The sequence below is a fragment of the Austrofundulus limnaeus genome, unplaced genomic scaffold (genome assembly GCF_001266775.1).
Source record: "Austrofundulus limnaeus strain Quisiro unplaced genomic scaffold, Austrofundulus_limnaeus-1.0 Scaffold492, whole genome shotgun sequence".
In the NCBI taxonomy this organism is placed as follows: Eukaryota; Metazoa; Chordata; class Actinopteri; order Cyprinodontiformes; family Rivulidae; genus Austrofundulus; species Austrofundulus limnaeus.
Window position 1 is genome coordinate 89,174 of NW_013952894.1, and position 203 is coordinate 89,376.

Sequence of the window (203 nt, forward strand, 5' to 3'; positions counted from 1 at the left end):
TGCAAAATCAATGATGAAAGAGGCTGTGAGCTCTGGATGAACAGGGACGTTTTGCTTGGGAGAGATTTTACAGCTGAGAAATCAAATAAAAACTTGTGGAAAATAAAATGTTCATTTTTTTAATTACTACATCTTAAATGTTCACAAATAAACGTAAAAATTTCCCAAAAGAGGAAGAAAAAACAAAAACTAAACTGTAAGAC